At 38.1% G+C, this 19,794-nt stretch overlaps 1 protein-coding gene across 1 annotated transcript in view; it reads left to right on the top strand.

Moving 5' to 3' along the window:
• Positions 1–8,714: 8,714 nt before the first annotated feature.
• The window catches only part of IPCEF1 (interaction protein for cytohesin exchange factors 1), a 62,250-nt gene continuing 51,170 nt past the window's right edge, over positions 8,715–19,794 (top strand). Inside the window, exon 1 of the mRNA XM_060753614.2 lies at positions 8,715–9,040. The gene's annotated coding sequence lies outside the window, so the exon portion shown is untranslated. The remainder of the gene's footprint in view (positions 9,041–19,794) is intronic.

The raw sequence follows: 19,794 nt of genomic DNA on the forward strand, positions 1-19,794 counted from the left end.
TTAATGTATTTACAAATTTAGCACCAAAACATCGCAATGTATTGAAACAGCAGGAGGCAGACTGTGTTGGATAATACAGAACGTTGGATGAGTGAAGGTGGGATAAGCGAGACTATTGGCAAAGTTTCCTTCATCTACCATGAAGGGTGCAATTTGCAGAGATTTTTAAATATCCTCTCACCCAGGCTTGTACTGATGTAAGATGTTGTCCTCTTCATACGCAAAATATGAACAGACTGAAGACTGTGCTTTTCAAACTCTATTCTTGGAATTTTTCTGAAGCTTATCTGATTCTTAAAGACTTAGCAGTGTGCAGGGTTTCCTTAAAAACAGCTGGCCTACAACTTTTGAATTTCATCTGCATTTTATGAATCTGGACACCAGGTTTGTTCTTTGAACACTTAGTTCATATGGAATGAAGATGATTACACTGTGGCCTGGCATCACGGACTGGACTAGTGATTCCCAAGCTCTAGCCCAGAAAGTGTTTTGAATTTTAACTTCCAAAAGGTTTGACTGCTTTGTCCAATGATTGGGGATTCTGAGAGCTGAAGTCAAAAAAACTAGAAATATTAGTTTGGGAAACACAACACTAGAACACGCCTAGATTTCTTAGAAATATCTGAAGGTTCCATGACAACATCTGAAGAATTTGTCAAAAGAAAAATTAATGTGGAAAGAAATTTCTGTTGGTATAAACTTATTGCTATGAAATTAGATTATGCACTTTGTGTTATCTTTTGTTAGTGTTTGAAACATTGCTTTTAAGAAGTACTACTAATAGATTTTGGTGCTTTGTCAGTTTCTCTTATTTACCCAATATTTGAAGAATTGGACATTACTTGTATATGATGATGTGGTACTAGCATTAATTGCATTATTTTAATGCTGTTTAATGCATTTTAAAATAGAAAAGTGGTCCAAAATAGAAAAGTGGTCCAAAACCAACAATTTCAGTATTGTGTGTGTCATTAAGTTGTTAACATAATATGACCCCATGCATTTCAGGTTTTCTTAAGCAAGGAATATCCAGAAGTAGCTTCGCTAATTCCTTCCTCTGAAATACAACCTATAGCACCTAGTATTCTTTGGTTGTTTCCTATCCAGTTACTCAGCAGGGATAATCCTGCTTAGTTTCCAGATTATTATTATTTCGTATCAAAAGCATTGTATAAATTAGTATAAAACTGATAAAAATAGAAGGCGTGCAGGCGGCTAAATATCTTTTGACCAAAAATGGGCAACAGCAACGGCATTGTCTGTAGCCTCCAACAGTTCCTCCTCTGTACCTGAGGCAGGGTGCAGTGGACAAGCATACAGATGCAGAGTTGTCTGTTCTGTTCCACAGTCACACAAGTTTTGGGATTCTTTCCAGATTATGCATTTCCAGATTATGCATAAAGATTACTTGATGTGGAAATAGTAATATAATCATGTGACTATTGTACAAGAATTTTATAAGACAGAATGTTTTTAAAATGATATTTTATGTTCTCATTCACCCACCCTCCAACATGTTACAGGTAGTGTCATTACTTGTATAACATTACTTTCAAGGTCTGCCTTTAGTTCTGCTTAATTTTGTGGGACATAAAACTTGCAATAGTTATATATAAACTTAAAATAAGATATTTGAAATGTCAGCATTAATCCTATTACATTCTTCACTGGGATGCACTTCAGACCAAGAAGGGGGTGTACAGCTCATGTCCTCCCCCGTTTAGATGATCATAAATGCACCACTGAACTCTGACAATATTATATTTCCATAGTTAGCTTGAGTGGCTGGGACATTGATGTCAAGTCATTCTATGCCACACTGATCTTGATTCACTTCCTTAAGGTTTGTGCTAAATTATCTCTGAAAACAATACTTTGAAGCAATCTTGGAAAAGAAAAACTCTAAATATAGAAAACCAGAGTGGCTATGCAAAAGTAAACATTTACTTCTTTTTCAGGGTAGCCATTACTTTGCAGCTCAATATGGTGGTGTTCTGCTCCTTTGTGCAGCTTCAGTAGTAACTGCATATCATTTTGGTGAAAAAGATCAACTGACCTCCAAAGAGAACCCATTCTGCTTGATTTGCAGCTAGTTCTTTATTTTAATCGCATGATGTCCATGGCATAAGCATTGGACACTATCTTCCAATATTTAATCAAATATGACTTCCACAATAGCTGATGTTGCTGTGATGTTGGTTTTAAAAATAGAACACTGCTAACTGCTGAGAGTAGTTGACTTTGAAAGGAGTGTAACAAGCCTTCATTCCTTCATGTTTAGGTAGAAGAGTCAGAGGAGGAAAACCATTAGCCAGCCTTGACATAGGGCCATAGGTCCTTAATGAAGCATTAAGGACCAAATTCCATTGTTAATCCCAACTAGAATACATCTACTGACTCCACCAACCTTATCAACTTGCCAAGTGCTCATTGATTCATTCATCGTTCAGTTAATTCATTGAAGAAACGTATCCTTAATTAAGCTTCTTATGGCGATTCAGTGAATATCTAACCACAGCTAAATGACCAGGAGAAACAAATTCCAGGACACCAAATAATAAACATCTACTGCTATCCAACCATCTATCTATATCTAACCTTGTTTTTGTCATTTTATATTAGTGATACAATTTTACTATGGCACTCTATATATAACAAGACTTGAGCAACCATGGATTATGGTATTCCTGAGGCCTCATCTACACTGCCATATAATGCAGTTAAACTGTATTCTGAAATGGCATATGTCAGTGTAGATGGTGCCTGAGAGTTCCTGGAAACTTTCCCAATGGATAGCAAAGGACCAATTTTTGAGTATTTTGTTATTTTTAAGAGTGACTTGACCTTTTCCAGGACTAGAAGATTCAAAATGTTTTTGTGTGGTAGAGGTTGGATGGTCACTAGAATTAAAAGATCAAGAATATCTAGCCTATCAGGTAAAATTCACTTTGTTTTCCCCAAAAGAAAAATACGACAAAGACTTCATTAGCTTTGCTAGGTAATTCATTGGTCTCATTTCACAGATGCCTTGCCAGGGAACATGAACAACTTTCTTAGATGAAGAATGCCTTGACCACAATTGTTCTTCCTATTCTTGCCTATCCAATTTCAACTTTGCTCACTGGACCATGTTATTTTTATTTTGCAAAATTTTCTTGGTCTCTCTAAGTTCTTTGGAGTAGAAAATGCTCACCTGTACATCCTCAATTCAAAAGGAATTGCCAGCATCCTAATACTGTGGCATTCTGGGTGATGTTGATAATAATAACTTTATTTTTATTCTCCACCACCATCTCCCCGTAGGGACTCGGGGCAGTTTACATGGGGCCAAGCTCAGAAATACAGATTAAAACACGCAAAATAAAATATGACAAAATCAACTGCAACATCAGAAAAACATTACAATCACATTACACTTTAAAAAAAATCAGTGTCTATTTTGATAGCTGTTTCATATTATGGATGGAACTGTCATTATGTTTCAGAACAGTCCTTAAGCTGTGCTCTAGTATTTCAACCAGGTGCTAAACTGCTTGTAAAAGAGGATACTAGTGTGCAACCATGGCATATGCTAGAGTTACACTGGAATAATGCCCTAACAGGGCCTAAATAAGTTTGCAAGTTAGTGATTTGAAGGATGTACTTACACTCACAATGCCTCAACAGTATTCTGGCTGTTATCGGAACTTAGACTGTGCCCATCATGTGTCACCAACAACTTGTTCCCAAAGGAATATGACTCTTAGAGGAGAAAATAGTCTAAACTATCCCTTCTTTATATATTCGACAGAGACATTTTCCCCATTTCCTTTCCCCAGCTTTCCTGTTCTACAGTTTCTTATACAGCCTTTTTCTAGAGTTAGGATGCACTCAATTCAGTATCTGTACCATGTTGCTTGTGTTAAAAACATTCACAGCAGCCCTATTACAACTATTTCCTGAAACATTTGGGGGGAAAGGAGTATAGTAACAGTTATTTCATTAGTTGACCAACAACTACACTTACCCTACTTTACACACAGTTAAGAAAAATATAACTATGAGGCCAACATAGACTTCTACAACAGGCTTATTAATTGTAGCTTGCTTGACATGAAACAAATTTAAAATTTATATTCAGTGGTTAGAACTACCATGTTTCCATTTCTCCCCAACTTTTTTCACAATGAGAAATGTCAACACTGTATTACAGAAATGGGAATCAAATGCATTTTACATGTTTGTGTGATTACCCACAATTATAATCAGGGCACTTTAAAAATGATTTTTCCTATGTTGTGGAGAATGTTGTTCACATATCACAACAGTCACTTAATCAAAATTCTTTGCACTTTTAGACCTTGGCCTGGGCAAATGACATTTTTTCCAGTGAGGCTAGCAGAATATTTTGGTTAGAAACCCACATTCATTGGAAACAAGGGGTCTGTGGTTATTACACAGTGTTCTGGGGATGCACCAGTGAGATGTCAGAGGAGAATGAGTAACAAGCTTACAAGTCACTCATGTGAGAGGGCTTTTCAAGGGTGATACATATACAAGCATTTGTTTAACTTGGCAGGAGATTATATTGAGTTAGCAAAGGCTGTTTCTCTTTTCATCAGCACTTGTGCTGAACTGCTGGAGTTTTTGGGACTGATAAGAAGAGATTTTTGGCTGCAAACCTTAAGCCATTTGCCACAAAATTAATTCTGCTGACAGGAAACTCACTGAATGAAGAAAGTTACTGAATATAAATACTCATGATGCACATGTACACAGAAAACCCATTAAGAATTGCTTCTACTTTTAAATACTGTGGAAGATACTGCGATTGATCATAAGGATCCCACTCTAAAGGACAACAATAGCCAGTGTTGGCAATCTAGCACTACCTGTCAATAGCACTACCCTTCAAACAGTGGATAGGCAACAACAGACCATGGAATCCTTAAGGGTTCGGTTACTTTATGGTCTCAAAACCACAGGCATTTGGCATAACTTTTGGAACAAGCCATGACTCAGTGAGCTGGATTTGTTGCCTAGAGAATGTTGGCAGCACCAACCATCTGCAGTGCAGACTCTGCACGTGAACAGTAGAAATATTGCAAAGGACACAGCATCAACTCAAGGGCACTTACTGATCACCTCTGCAGGATTGGTTTATATGTCATTTAAGGCAGTGGATAGGCTTGGACTGCGAGAAGATCCAACCAGTCCATCCTCCAGGAAATAAAGCCCGGCTGCTCACTGGAGGGAAGGATACTAAAGACAAAGTTGAAGTACTTTGGCCACATCATGAGGAGACAGCAAAGCCTAGAGAAGACAATTATGCTGGGGAAAGTGGAAGGCAAAAGGAAGAGGGGCCGACCAAGGGCAAGATGGATGGATATCATCCTTGAAGTGACTGGACTGACCTTGAAGGAGCTTGGGGTGGTGACGGCCGACAGGGAGCTCTGGCGTGGGCTGGTCCATGAGGTCACGAAGAGTCGGAGACGACTGAACGAATGAACAACAAAAAGGCTCTGATGCCTTTTCTGCCTAACCTGAGCCAATCAGCAAGATGATAAGCAAGCCTCTTGTCAAGACAAAAATAAAGAGATGGCATCCCTGTGCAAATGTCATCTGTGTCATCCAGGTGTGTCCTTACTTTTCTTTCCCTTGTCATGAAATAGCCTTCAAATCCCTGCCCATTCATCTTGTGATAAGGTTGCTCTAGACTAGAAATGGGTAGATTCACACAATTCAAGGCATGAATTCTTGGACAGTAATTCCCATCAGTCTGGAACTCCCAGATTTCAGGACTTAAACCTGAGTCTTGTGTCTTTGATCTTGTTCTCTGTTTCTTAGAGCAAGGGGAAGGAATCTTAGAGCATTATTGTTGCCTTGAGAAACTTGTATGCTCCTTCACTCCCTCTCCTAATTTGTTAGACTTCTTGTTTGTTTTATTTAAATGGAATCATCTGAACAGCTGTGGTTGATTCTTTAGATAACATGCTTAGTGGCGTCATCAGAAACGACCCCTTGTAACTTTATCATAGTTAATATCACCAAGCCTCTCACCCCTGCCATTACAGAGCTCATCTCTACATCTCGGTTATGCACACTGAAATCCCAGGACCTATGATAGTTCTGTCCCAACAAACCTACATGAGACCTAGACAACATAGTTAGTGATGGAAAATGCAGTCAAGCACCAACTAGAGCAATGGTTCTCAACCTGTGGTGCCCAGATGTTTTGGCCTTCAGCTCCCAAAAATCCTAACAGCTGGTAAACTGGCTGGGATTTCTGGGAGTTCAAGGCCAAAACACCTTGGGACCCACAGGTCGAGAACCACTGAACTAGAGGGATACCGTTCAACCTTTTTCTGCTTTCTAGTACTGCTTCTTAAACTGTGGGTCCTGACCCCAGATGGGGTCCTCTTAGTGCAATGTTGGGGTCATGAAAAATTTAGCAACAGTAAAAGCTTTCTGAATACCACCTAGACATTTACATGAAGCTGTTATCAACAACATGCAGTGTTTACAGTGGACTGTCCAGAAAATATTTCATTTATATTTCATGAAAAGGAAAATCAGCCTGTTTTAGCAGGCCTTGCAAATATTTCATTTTATACCTATTTTATATACCTATATAGCCAGGGTTGTGTGAAAATTTCTTGGATGGAAAGGAGACGTAAGTGGAAAAAGTTTTAAGAAACTCTGCTTTTCTCCAGCAGGGAAATTTAAAAAGAGTAGACTATTGGCTCAGTCTGTTTTCAGCCATCCAGTATTTCTCTCAGTGGTTCTTCCAGAACCACCATGGTGCCTTCTGTTGCTGAAAAGGAATCTTCTTATCCATGACGTTTTGCCCAATACCTCTTCAATCCTGGAACTACCCCAAGATTACAATCCACAAACTATCTTAAGTCACTGATATGAACACAAAGAGTCAGAAGCAACTGAATGAATAAACAACAACAACATGATCTTAAAACTATGACTTAAATTATATTAAAAGGAAGCCATAATAACCTATGTCTATTGCAAATGACTGCCATGTTCTAAGAATAATGGCATGGTTTTCATCCTACAATGAAGAGCACAGTTTTCAGTTTTGAATACCTGGGGTAGCCAGTTTACATTCATTATTCACCTGAACCAGTCAATCTAAGATAGGGCAGGCTCACTGAATCAAACACTGGATGGTGAATCAGAGTGTAAATAGAACACATTCATTTACGCTGAGGGGCTTTCTACACAAGTCTAAACCCTAAATCTAGAGTAAACCTGGGTTTCCAGGTTAGCTCCAGGTTAAATTGATTGATTGTATTGATTGTCATATTTTATTGATTCTATTGCTCTTGTTAATTTTATATGTCTGGTTTTAAATGTGTTATTGGTTTTAATGTTGATATATTGTATTTTACATGCTGTATGGCACCATTGTGTGTTATTTGCAACTGCCCCAAGTTCCAATGGGAGATGTTGGTGCGGTATAAATAAAGATAATAATAATAATAATAATAATAATAATAATAATAATAATATCTGAAAACTTCTGAATCTTTGCAGGTATGAGCCCTGTAGGGATTGAATCTTGGGATTGCTCTCCACAATCCTAAGGGTCAATCTCCACACCATGCCAGTTTTTTGGGGCTCTAGGAGTCTGAAGAACTGGGATTACTCTGCCGCCTTGCCCTCCCTCGCCCCCCCCCCCCATAATTAAACAACTTAAAAGTACAGAGTTACCATTCTTGGAAGCTTCGACATTTCAATTCCTGGAGGCCTCAAAGCATTCTGTTGTGCCTGGAAATGACACAACAAAGCATTTGAGGGGGAATTTCCCCCTCCCCTTGGAAAAGTTGGTTCCGAAAAGGAACCAGAAATGCAGATTCCTCTCAGGATTTAGGCCTGTAGGAAGGGCCTTGAGACTAGGTCCTTTCAAGCTGAGACTAAATTTGGGTTAATATAGAACAAATAGTGGCTTCACAAGGGGATGCAGATAATATATATACAATTTTCATCTCACAATATTTTGTTGAAGAACCCTGATGATTTTTAGAAGAGGTCTGTTGTGTGCTGCTCATTAGGCCTGGGTAACAACGGAAAAATTTGTTTCTAAAATCGATTCATTTTTTGGGGGTTTTTGCGTTTCGATATTTAAAAGAATTCCGAAATTTTCCTTAAAAAAAGTTCGATATTTACGAAATTTCATAAATGGTAAAAAAATTACAAAACAATAACAAAACAATAACGAATTGATTCGTTAATGGCGGACGCGACCGCACAATACGCTAAAAAAACTTCTGAAGCTTCCCTCTCCCTCTGTTGTTGACTGTTGGTGTGATATTATACTTTTTTTTCACTAATTAAACAAAAAACAACTATAAAACTTGCCCCAGACATGCGGAAATAATAACGAAACGACCTCAAACCAATAACGAAACGAATACATAACAAAATATGAAGCATTTACGAAATGAATTGAAATTTTTTTTTCGTTTTTAAGTTGCTCCAGAATGGTTCATTATCGCTTCGTTAACAAAAAAAATAACGATTTTTTAACGAATTACGAATTAACGAAATGAAACCGCCCAACCCTACTGCTGATATATGCAACTTGCATAAGACATCCCCATGTTATCTTGACCTGGGAATAATTCCAATCATAATCCAGGAGTAGTAAATAGCATTGAGTTCAGTAGGCATTTCTTCCAGGCTGTAGTCTTAAGAGTCTGAAATACAGCATGTAAACTAGCTCAAACAAACTCTGCAAACTTGGAAACCACTTCCTCCTAGGGAGCCCACGTAGATACAATTCATCTAATGGGGATGTGCAGCAACAATGGAGTCTGAACAACAATAACAGAACTGAAAATTACAGAAGGCTTATTAGGAACTTCCCTAAATTTCATGAGTATAGAATGGGATTACACCATGGGCAGTGGGGTTATAGTCATTTCCTCAGTAGCTCTACAGTTTTAAAATGTAACAGAAGTGCAATGTGAAGATGAAAGAAAATGTTTGCTTTGGTGTCCTTTTCAAGAATTTGAAGTCAAGCACAAAGAAACGGGCTCTCAGTGTAAGTAAGATGTGAGCTTTGCTTTGATTGGAAAGAAACACATTAAGTTGTATTTCCTGTGCCCACATAAGTACAGTAGACTCTAAGTTACCCAGAACTTAGGCAACCAGAACTCTATTTAAAAAATCAAATAGAAAAGCTGTTTTTATCATACAGTAAAACAGTAAAATCATGATACATTAAGTTTGTCTTTATTTGTCTTTATTTGCTTTTAATTATATTTCAATATTCAGATTGTATCAACAAAGAATTTATGCTATAGTATAGTATGAGATATAGTGCTAGGCTTGTTTTTAATAATAACTCTCAAGCAATCAAAAATTATATTTATCTGGCATCTATTAATCTCCATGGTTGCTGGTTATCTGGGAGTCTACTGTATTGAGTGTCTGACATGAAGGAAGGCAAAGTTAATGGAAACTGGATATTTTTTTTTATTTATAATAGAGAGGTATTCTGTTGAAAAGATGATAAATCCTGAGGATTTTTATATCTCTTAAATACATAGCTTGTAGATTTTTATTTTAAAAGTTATAAGTCCCTAAAGCTTGTGGCACAACATGGCTATTCTGGCTGGGGTGGATTCTGAGGAGCTGTAATTGCAAAAGCAAATGTCTCCAGTCTCTATGCTTAAATCCCATTGAATCCAATGGAGTTTAAGCAACCTGACTGTGAGCAGGCTTGCAAATCCTGCCGACAGGCATGAAGTAATGATAGATCTGGGCTGCAGTGACAGAGAACAGAACACAATTAACAGAACTTGTGTCCAATGAGGGCTGCAGATCTCATCCACAACCAGAATCGGCTACTGTCTGTGTATTCAACAGGCTCTTTCTCTGCTCCTCAAATAGGCATAGTGTTGATATTTACTTGGACCAGAAACTGTAGACTGCATTCAGTGAAGTACAAAGCTGTATTTGTATGTGTTTTCCTATAAATTTATGTGAGGAAAAAAAGAAGACAAGTAGCTTGAATAAAATAGGGCTTCTTTTTCCAACTCCTAATTTATTTTTCCTGCATACGGGTCTTAGTATTTTGGCTTGTTCTTCTTGCAGAAGAGTTAAAACTGGGAGAATAAAGCATAAAGTTAAAGATCGAATTCAGAGGACTGAGTGGATGAACATACATTTTTAAATATTATTTTTCACTGGTATACAACTCCTTGTTTCACATGGGAATAAATCCAACTGAAATTTGTAATTTGCCTTTAACTATATGTGTATAGAGAGCTGTCCTCACAGGAAAACAGACAATTTAGAATTTAGAATTGAGCCCCTTGAATTCTATGGGATGCTTTCTAGGGACACATGGTGGTTTTTTTAAAAGTGCATTGTAGCCATCCATAGCATGATGCTTTCAAATGTTTCGGTTTAGGATCACCATATCTCACATAGTCAGCATAATTAGCCAGGCCATGTGAGCTCTACAAGCTGTCTTCATCTTATTATACAAGTGTTTCTTCTTCATACCTTTGAATCACTTTACATGATGCAATGGGTTAAACCCTTGTGCTGGTTGAACTGCTGACATGAAGGTCGGATTCGAATGCGAGACGGGGTGAGCTCCCATCTGTCAGCCCCAGCTTCCCATGTGGGGACATAAGAGAAGCTTCCCACAGGATGGTAACACAACATCCAGGTGTCCCTTGGGCAACGTCTTCAGACAGCCAATTCTCTCATACCAGGAGCGACTTGCAGTTTCTCAAGTCACTTCTGACACGATAATAAAAAAAAATTACATGAGGAGCTCATTATATACTATTCTTATATAGGAAGCAAAAACAAACAAACAAACAAAAAACCCCAACATTTTTGCAAGAGTGAAATCCACAAATACGTCTTAAGGGTTGGGTGGGGATAAATGTCTTGGAACTTCTATCACATATACAGAGTAATATGTATAGTTCCTTGTCTGGAACGCAGCACTTCATTGTCTTATCTTCTTTACTCCTCTCCTATTATGATAAATGTAATGTAAAGGCATTTCACTTGACTAAAGACTAGAGCCACAGCTGGAATTCAAGACACACACACATATACTTTTTAGTCTTGACTCTGAAACCAGGGTCTGGATGTGATTAATATGCATACAGGGATCTTGAGACAAGCAACAAGAACAGGAAATCTAATCTGCCATTTTTTTCTATATATAGTAAATGCCTCGAAGATAAGCACATAATGGCTTGTATAAATATATTTAAAATGTGTTGGGTAGGCACATATTTTCAATATGTTGTCATGATAAGAACCACATGTAGAACTTGACAAATGATGTGAAACTATGCTGAGGACTTGCCCGTTAAGTAAAAGTTATGCACAGTATATGTATGTGTAAATATTTAGCTGGAAGACTGGCCACATGAGAACTCCTTTAGAATGATCCCGGAGACAGGAAGCCACAAATTATAGCTCTGAAATTTACCATGCTTGTATGTCCACATAAATAAAACCAACTGGAAAGTCTAAAAAATATATAAAAGAATAGAAACTAGAAGGGCAGATCACAGAGAAAAATGATGTAAAAACAATTTCCTTGGCTCAGATCAGACGACGTAAACTTATTAAAACCTGGAAACACTATCTGGGAATAAACAGTTTCTCCAGCTTTAGTCTGGTGCCTGAAAAAGCAAAACAACCTATTTTCATATGAATAATCCCAACAATTATTGGGAATAGGGATGCATACAATCTGTTGACTGTGTTAATGTGAATCTGTGCAGCAGTCATTCCCAGGATTGGCGTGGCATTTGCCTCAGAAGTCATGATCACAATCACCAGAATTATTATCAGGAATCACTCAATTTACACATTATATTTGTTCAAGGGATGGTGCAGTTTGCTTGGCTGTGTAACACTGTATGAATCACTGGTAATTATACTCTAACTAAGCCGTTAATCTTCACTGTTGTGACAAATTCCATTTGTTTGTGAGTCCTGAGTCCTGCAATGCTCCATAAATTGGTAGTTGAATGCACAATGTTATAATGGATTGACTTGTACGCTCTTGGTGGTGCCAAAACCTCCTAGTAGTAGAACTCTGGTGTGGTGGTGGTGGTGGTTGTTGTTATTGTTATTGTGTGCCTTCAAGTAATTGTTGAGTTGTTATTGTTGTTGTGTGCTTTCAAGTAAAATAATAATAATAATAATAATAATAATAATAATGCTTTATTTATAACCTGCCCTATCTCCCCGGGGGGGACGGGGACTCAGGGTGGATTCCAGTAAAACAAAATACATTGGATAACATTCAATGCCAAGAACAACATATAACATGGAAACCAAGCACCTTTTTCACTCAGTGCTTTCTATATCTGGTAATGGATATTCTTTTAAAGCATAACTATTTTTTACTTTCTTACCTGAGATATACCTGCAGTTGGACTGATCTCTGTAGAACAATAATGATTGTAAGGAATATTGTTAGGCTGAAATGCTGTTCTTTTTTTTTTTAACTTCTTAAAATCTCTTTTAAAACTTTATTGTGTATATCTCCACAGAACACAATGGAATATTAACTTAAGTAAATGTGCACAACTGCACTTTGTGACTTAATCCTCATTACCAGTAGAACATAATGACTTCTGAGTTTACTTTAGATATCCCTGACCTTCTATATCTTAACTTGCTACAGAAACTTCTGAGAGTGACAGTTAAATTGATAGGTACTATAGATGCCCATAAAAATACCACTCAAATGTGCCTTGCTAAGCTTTGTTATGTGGCTTGTGTGTAATATACCCCTCAGGCTTAATCATCTGTTGTCTCTGTACTCTGTGAGGCAGGAATAAATTATAAGAAAAATTAATTCAGGCAGTCAAAACGAGTGGGCTCTCACAATGCTTTGATGTTTCCAGCACAGACATTAAGTTGATAACATGGTAACCTCAGCAAGATATACTGGTTGTAAAGCAAGAGTTGAGACAGTCACTTATTTTGGTTAAATCAGGGAATTATTTCACTTCGGGCTTGCCAGATTCTGGAACCAACTCTGAATGCAAGAAACAAATGAAGTATGGAGGAGAGCCCTCTGAGAGTCTTATAACATTTTTTAGAAAGCATTTCTTGAAATACTAAGAAAACTTGCATGTCTCCACACATCTGGAATTAGACAAAAGGTTTGTAGGTTCAATAATTTTATTTCCAAATTGGATTTTGCCCAATCATAATGCTTGAAATGACTTTTGGTTCTGGCTTTCTCTCTTCCTTTCCATCTTCTGCTCTTTCATCTTGCTTAGTTTTCTAAGATCTACAGAGACACTTGCTAGAACACCCCAGCAAGCGAGAGTCCAAAAGCGGCAGGCTCAAACCCATAACTTCAATCAATGGCTGATATCAAATGAGAGACTCCCCCCTGGGCACACAGAAAACTGCGCGACTTGGAAGGCGCTACACAGACTGCACTCTGGCACCACAAGATGCAAAGCCAATCTTAAGAAATGGGGCTACAAAGTGGAATCCACAACATGTGAGTGTGGAGAAGAGCAAACCAGTGATCAACTGCTACAATGCAACCTGAGCCTTGCTACATGCACAATGGAGGACCTTCTTGTGGCAAACCCAGAGGCATTCCAAGTGGCCAGATACTGGTCAAAGGACATTTAATCAACTACCAAGCTTGCAAACTTTGTATTTTGTCTATTTGTTTGTTTGTTTTGTTAAAAATGTAATACAACTGTCTGATTCCTCCTGACACGATAAATAAATAAATCTTGCTTTCCCCCTGCCTCTCCATTGTCTAATCCAGGTCTCCTCCTCGTTGCTTTCCTTAACATACTCTGTTGTTGTTGTTGTTGTTGTTGTGTTGCAATCTCTCAAATTGAAATGGCATATCTGTTGGAATCATAGAAATGTGAGGAATGAGGACATCTTTAACCCAGAATATCAAGACAGATAATCTTTGAACTGGGTTATATGGCAGTGCGCACTCTAGGCCCTTCTACACAGCCATATAACCCAGAATATCAAGGCAGAAAAGACCACAATATCTGCTGTGAACTGAGATATATGGCAATGTGGACTCCGAAATCCAGGTCAAAGCAGATATTGTGGGATTTTCTGCCTTGATATTCTGGGGCCCCTTCCACACAGCTGTATATAATTTAAATTGAAGTGGATTATATGGTAGTGTGGACTCAGATAATCCAGTTCAAAGCTAATATTGTGGATATCTGCCTTGATATTCTGGGTTATATGGCTGTGTGGAAGGGCCCAGAGGAAGAGATAAAGCAGAATATAAATAAATTAATAAAGAATCAAATGAATTCTGCGGCATTCAACCTTTGAGCTGTCTTCTGCTTTTTTTTTTTTTTTTTGGACTTTGTTTATAGAAAGTGGTGTGATTGAATTCAGGGAGTCGAAGTCCAAACAGTTTGAAGCCCTAGTGGAGGGTGTTCCACCCAGGAAGTCGTGGTTCCTGGGTCTCTGGCCCTTTAAGACTGATGGGAGGGGTGGCACATGGATTGGAGTGCCAGGAGTGCTGCCGGCCCAACTACCCACTGCTTTCATTTCCACCTTGCCTGCCTCTTGTGCCCCCCCCCCCAATGGCCCTTCCTTCACTGCTGCTCTGCCATGAGGCTGCTGGCCATGTTCCTCCTGGTCTTAAGAGCTGCCACCACCCACCTTTCTCTATTGTTGTCACAGCTCGCCAGAGAGCTCCGTGCAGTGAGTGGCTGAGGAGTGCTGCTGCCTCCTTTGGCTCTTGTAAAATATGTTGTATAGCATATGTTGCTTGGACATCTAGCAGATGGTGCTGTTTTTTGAAGCAAAGCATATTTTTACCTGTCACAGGTGTGACATCTATATAATAGTAGGTATGTGAAAATATAAAAATATTTGCCTGTTTGAATGCTACGTTGTGTCAAAATTTCAAAGCAAACGGTGAAGTATTTTGGGAGATTTGAGGTAATGAACAAACAGATTTTTATATTTTTATTTATATAGATATGTATCAAATGTCTATGATAAAATAGGTTTAAGTTACCAGTAACATTTGAATACATATAATTAAAAATAATAAAAAGTAATTTAGGATCAGTACAATCAGAATGCATACAGAATCTTATTAAAGGGGCCTTTCTTTAGAAACATTTGCTTTTCAAACTAAAAAAAGAAAAGAAAGAGATTGTACTGTTCATAGAAGAACAGTAAGAAGAAGAGATTTCTGTAATATCACAGCTTTCTTCCAGTTTGGGTCCCAGATGATTCACAATAGAGGTCAAAACAAAGTATAGTTAAAATAATTGATAATATAAACATTAAAAAGGAATAAACAAATACTTCAAAACATTAATTCAGAAGTAAAAAAAAAACCCAGTTAAAACAAGTGACCCCCATAACTCAAAAATAAAATAAAAATACAACAATGCTCCCTTGGGCTTTCTCCTGTAAATTGGATACTGCCCAACACAACTTCCCATTATTATTATTTTTAAAAATAAAGATGCCTGCAGCTTATCTTCTTGACATTATTGACTCAGATTGGGTTTCTGCTGTTTCTACTAACTTAGGGCCCTTTCACACAGCCCTACATCCCACAATATCAAGGCAGGAAATCCCACAATATCTGCTTTGAACTGTGTTGTCTAAGGCCGGATCCAGAGAGGCCTTTATCTCAGGAGAATCTGCATATAAAAATGTGGATTTTCCTGTCCACACACACCTCAGAAAGTGTGTGCTTTTTGGGGTTGGTGTCCAGATGTTCTTTCAGGACTAGCCCAAGAGAACATCTGGAGATCCTACCCTTCTCCCTCCAAGCCCCCAGACCCCTTTAAAAAAGTAATAAAAACTTACCAGGTCTCCATTACAAGCATTGGCGGGCTCTCCCAGGACATAGAAATGATGCACCAGGAAAGGGGGGGGGGAGCTTTTATTTTTTATTACTTTTTAATTACTTTTCTAAGGGATCTGGGGGCTTCAGGGGAGGGCAGGTGGGTATTCCCACAGTTTACCGTGCTTATTTAGCCCAGTAAACTGTAGGAATAGTGTTTGGACTGCAGTATTCTGCAGTCCAAACACCGGAAATAGTGGATTTATCCCGCACCTTCCAAGAAGGCGTGGAATAAATCCACTATCAAATTAATTTACTACAATCCAGGATTTTCTTGGTTTGTAGTGAATTAATTCAGGACTGTCCAGTTTTCTGGACTGCCCCTCCTTTATTGTGTCTACAGTCAGATAATGTGGGATTTTCTGCCTTGATATTCTGGGATATAGGGCTGTGTGGAAGGGCCCTTAGAGCCAAAGCATCTTGATTACTGTCTATTGGGTGGCTGTTTAAGGCAAAGGAAAATAAGCAGCACAAGTGAAAAAGGTAGTAATATTTTTCTGGTGATGACATGGTAAAATTTTAAAGGAGGAAAACGGGTGAACACTTCTTCAGATTAGTCTTGCCTCTCAAAAACAAGCTACCACAGCCTCTTGGTTTGTTGGAACAGATCTCTGGAGGCTGAGGGTTCCCAGAACAATTAAAAATGATAATTCCCTGTTGAACTACCCTCCAGCCATAATCTACTGCATAAATGAAAGAGCATGCTTTTGAGTTTTAAGCCTTTCACAGCTGAGAAGGTAGTAGTTAATATTTAAATACCTTATGGCTGGCTGGAAGGGAAAATAACTTCTGTTGTACATGTGAAATATGTAGTCTTTATAATATTTATATTTGTATAGCTTTGACACAATGGATAACATTGTCATTTAAGTCCTATTCGCTTAAAAGAATGAATGTATTGGTGATGTTTTTGATAGCTTTTATACCTGGAATCCTGAGATAACAAAACCTAGGATTTCATGAACCCCTCCACACTGAACAATTATAGCACCATGGCTCCACTTTAATTGCCATGGCTGTAGCCATTAGGATCCTGCGATATGCTGTTTGATGAGACATTAGAATTCTCTAGTTCAGAATTCAAAATTTGCTTCTGTGTGTTAACAAGTCATTTCTGACCTATGTCAACTCTATGTTGAATCCATCACAGAGTTTCTGGGTCTGAAAGTACGTGATAGTGGATGTTCATGGCCGAACCGGGGATTGTACCTGGTCTCTAGAGCCATAATCCCAAACTCAAGCCATTGCTTCATGCTGGCTCTTGAGAATAGTAAATAATGCTCTTCCACGTCTCCCTACACTGCAAATCCCAGAAGTTTATAGTGTGTTACAATTGCAATTAAACTAAAACGATAGTGCTATAACCAAATAGTGTGAATGGGCCATATATTGGAAGGTTCCAGTCTTTGAACAACAGACTTCTCCAGCAGTTCTTTGAGTTGCTTGCTATTTTGTATTTACCATGCTATAGTGAATGGGACTTGTACATCTACAGATGTTGGTGTCACAAGGTGCGAGTCTTGGAACCAAACCCCAGTAGATACTGAGGGCCTATTGTACTGAATAAGATTCAAAACCCATCTACACATGCTGTAAAATTCAGAATGATATGGATTATAAGGAGGTGGTGGTTAGGAATGTGCATCAAAATGGAAAACATGTTTTAAAAAAGTCAGGAGAAAGTAATAAATTGGCGATAAAATCAGAGCAGGAATTTGGGAGGAACATATGCAGCACTTGTGAAAACAGCACCCCCTCTGGAAAATTCAGATAAAGGAATCAGATATGACGATCTCAGGAACACCTTTACCCATCTTCCTCACGAAGAAATTGCTTTTCCCTTTTTGTTTTTGAGTTGGAAGAAGAGCTCCATTGCTGATTCTTATCCAATGAGCTGCTGCTGTTTGGCACATTTCTCCAAAAGGAGTATGAAAAAAAGTCCGTCTGTTGAATCAATTTGGCTTGAGGGGAGCTTTGTGGACATCACAGGAGATTTTTTGTGGGTGTGTGTGGAGACTTCCCAGAGTGGAACTGGAATTCTGATCTGGATTATGTTGTTGTGTAGAAGACAAACTGAAGCACTTCTAAAGTCCATTGATTTCTAATTTCACAATGGAATAAAGTACTTGACCATGACTTCATTGTGCTGACCTTGTTTCAAGTGTTACATATTTTCAGATTCCTGAAAGCAAATGTTTAATAAGATTTATATTTAGAATCATACTGCCACAAGATGGTTGGGAAGCAATACTGCAAGCTTTCTACCCCACTGATGCATCTATTGTCAATCTTCCTAACCAGTCTTAAACAAAGAAGAATCATGTGGAACAGCAAAAAGCAAAGAATTGTATACTGCCACCATGCGGAATTAAATGGTTCCAGGACAAATCAAGTCTGAATTCTCTTTAGCAGTCAAAATGGCTACACTGAGACTATCATATAAAACCTGGCTCACTATAAAAACAATACTCCTTGATGAGGTAGAAAGTAGCAGGAAAAATTGGAAGCCCTTATTCCAGATGGATTGACTCAATCTAAGAAGCCCGACTGCTCATTGGAGGGAAGGATATTAGAGACAAAGTTGAAGTACTTTGGCCACATCATGAGGAGACAGGAAAGCTTGGAGAAAACAATTATGCTGGGGAAAATGGAAGGAAAAAAGAAGAGGGGCTGACCAAGGGCAAGATGGATGGATGGATGGCATCCTTGAAGTGACTGGCTTGACTCTGAAGGAGCTGGGGGTGGTGACAGCCGACAGGGAGCTCTGGCGTGGGCTGGTCCATGAGGTCACAGAGAGTCGGAAACGACTGAAAGAACGAACAACAACAACAAGCCTTTTGAAGGGTTCCTAGTCTTTCCTAAATTCCGAAGGGTCTTTTGACTGGATATATCCTGTCAGAATGTCCATCTCTGCCACTTCCGCCACTTTCACGATCCATTCCTCCATTTATGGTGTTTCCTCTAATTTCCTTCAAAAGGTTTTTAGAAGGAAAGGCTATTTCAACATGGGATTCCAAGTTTGACTAATACAAAATCCTAATTTTCATCAAATAGTTTTACTTTCTTCTGAAGAAAGAAATTATGAAGAATCATTTATTGCTCGTTTGGTGTGACTTTCTTTTCCATGTTATATGTATTATGGTGGAACTGTTGAGATGTGAATACTATGTTGATGTTTAGAAAAGGGCTTATGTATGGTTGTCAAGAAAAGAAAGGGAAGGGAGAAAAAGGAAAAAAAGAAGAGGGAAGGGATTTTGAAAAAAGAAATATGTAATACTATGTGAACAAGCTGGAATGCTACAAAATAGAAAAAAGTGACTCCTGGAAAAGTTAAATATGTTGGCATAATGTTAATGAAACATTTGATTATGATTTTGGACATCTTTCAATTTATGCAAATTGGGTTTTTGCAGTTGTCCATGCCTGTATATGTAAAATAGTCAGAAAACTCTAGTCATAAGAGAGTACTTTGTTGCCTGCTCCCATTCTTATGGTTTTTTTTTATTGATGTGATATCAGGATGTATTTGGACATACTCTGAAACTCTCTTGATCATGAGGATATATTTCTTGCCTTGTAAGGAATTTCCAAAATTTTTGAAAATGTCTTAAACTTGAGTGAATGGTAAAGTATGTTATACTTATTTTGTACAAGTTGCCATCTGCATACAGATCTAGACATGTTTCATTATGTTTCTGATTATATATGAGATTGTGTCAAATAATTAATTAAAAATAAAGGAAAAAAACAATTAAAAAAACAAACAAACAAGAAGCCATAGTCTTGAATCTGCAAGACCTTTAGATGATGAGTAACTTGCAAGAATTGCCATTAAGTTGAAGTCCACTTGACTGCAGTCAACAATAACCATTTAGGTCAATGTGTGTGTTGATCAGCCTGTGAGTGGTTATAAAATGTACACAGACTAA

The sequence above is a fragment of the Anolis sagrei genome, chromosome 1, assembly GCF_037176765.1.
Source record: "Anolis sagrei isolate rAnoSag1 chromosome 1, rAnoSag1.mat, whole genome shotgun sequence".
NCBI lineage: Eukaryota > Metazoa > Chordata > Lepidosauria > Squamata > Dactyloidae > Anolis > Anolis sagrei.